The sequence below is a fragment of the Eurytemora carolleeae genome, unplaced genomic scaffold (assembly GCF_000591075.1).
Source record: "Eurytemora carolleeae unplaced genomic scaffold, Eaff_2.0 scaffold278, whole genome shotgun sequence".
In the NCBI taxonomy this organism is placed as follows: Eukaryota; Metazoa; Arthropoda; class Copepoda; order Calanoida; family Temoridae; genus Eurytemora; species Eurytemora carolleeae.
Genome location: NW_019396399.1, coordinates 238,477 through 240,384, shown reverse-complemented (window position 1 = coordinate 240,384; position 1,908 = coordinate 238,477).

Here is a 1,908-nt window from a genome sequence, read left to right as displayed (position 1 = left end):
GCATGAACCTTAGACAGGTGTTGAGGTCCAACCTTAGAGCTCAGTTTATCTTCTAGCGCAGAAACACATAAAATACTATTATAGCGCCCGCCCGTTGTTCTGACTTAATTAAACAAGAAAATTTCACATTCCTATATCCTGATCAGGCCTCTCATCAATCCAGTAGGATAGATTACACAGCTCAGGGTTCACAGGGAACCTGATATCAACCCCCAACTCTGGAGTATATAACAGGCATTAATATTTAATTAAATCATCACCCTTCCCTAGATATAGAGGATAAATATCTACTACCATTTCGTGCATGCTTCAGCCCACAGTGTTTACCGGTTTGAAGCTCTACAATGCGTTAGAAGTAAGGATTAGTCTTGGATCGGAGTTACTCAGCAAGATCCGTGAAATATGTTGGATAAACCAAACCTGCGTTCCATTCAATCACTATCCTGCTGTCTAACAAAGTTTCTACGCTAAACTTTAACTGCCCAAATATGGTTCTATGAATATATATATATTGTATGCCTACATACATATACGTATCTTTCTTCATCTATCTCCCTTCCCTCTCCTACTGAATGTATAAAATTATGCTTCCTGGATGGAAGTAAGGAGAAGGTTTTTTTTTCTTTTAATGCTTCTCTACTTCCCCGTTTCAACTCGAATAGAGTAGTATGGTGTTCTAAACATATCTATTGATAAATAAGAATGCATTGCAAACAACTTTTATACATTATCACTGGATAGCACAATGCAAGGTTGAATACATTCTCGTACATTGATTTAACGGCAATTCCTTTGCTCAATTCTTTGACCAGGAAATTTTGCACCAGACCCGTACCAGACCCTTGAGTTTTACCCAGATAATATTGTACCAGACCATTGAGTTACACCAAGATCATCTTTTACCAGACCCGTACCAGGTCCAGACCCTTCATTTATACCAAGATAATAATGTACCAGACCCTTGAGTTATACCAAGATATTCTTGTACCAGACCCTTGAGTTATTATGGGTTTAGAGTGGAGCTGCGACGATGAAGCTAAGGCGGATCGAGTATGAAAATAAAAAATGTTAAATGATGAGATAGGACATGTTAAGTTTGGAGCTAAATCAGAGTTTGGAAAGTCATTTTGAATATGAAGTTAGGATGCTTTCAGAAGAGTTTAGTACAAATAAAAATAATTGTTAATACGGAGTTAGCACAGCTGTTGACTATGGAACTAGAACTGGTTGAGTATGGAGTAAGGACGAGTTGATTATTGACTACGGAGCTAGGACAGGTTTTAAATGGAGCAAGGAAGAGTTAAGTATTGACTACGGAGCTAGGACAGGTTGAGTGTGAAGCTAGGACGAGTTGAGTATTGACTACGGAGCTAGGACTGGTTGAATATGGAACTAGAAATAACTGAGTATTGACTGCGGAGCTAGGAAGGGTTGAGTACGGAGCAAGGACGAGTTGAGTATTGACTACGGAGCTAGGACAGGTTTTATATGGAGCAAGGAAGAGTTGAGTATTGAGTACGGAGCTAGGACAGGTTGAATATGGAACTAGAAATAGCTGAGTATTGACTACGGTGCTAGGACGGGTTGAGTGTGAAGCTAGGACGAGTTAAGTATTGACTACGGAGCTAGGACAGGTTTTATATGGAGCTAGGAAGAGTTGAGTATTGGCTACGGAGCTAGGACGAGTTGAGTATTAACTACGGAGCTAGTTCGGGTTGTGTATGGAGCTAGAACGAGCTAAGTATTGACTACGGAGCTAGGACGGGTTGAGTATTCAGGAAGTAAGCGTAGCGATGCTTGCACATTCTTACAAGGAAGGTCGTAAAGTTAAACCCCAGTGAGTCATATTTCAGGTTTAGAATTGGAGGGATACCCGGGTCCAATTCTAAACATAAGGGGGGGGGGGGG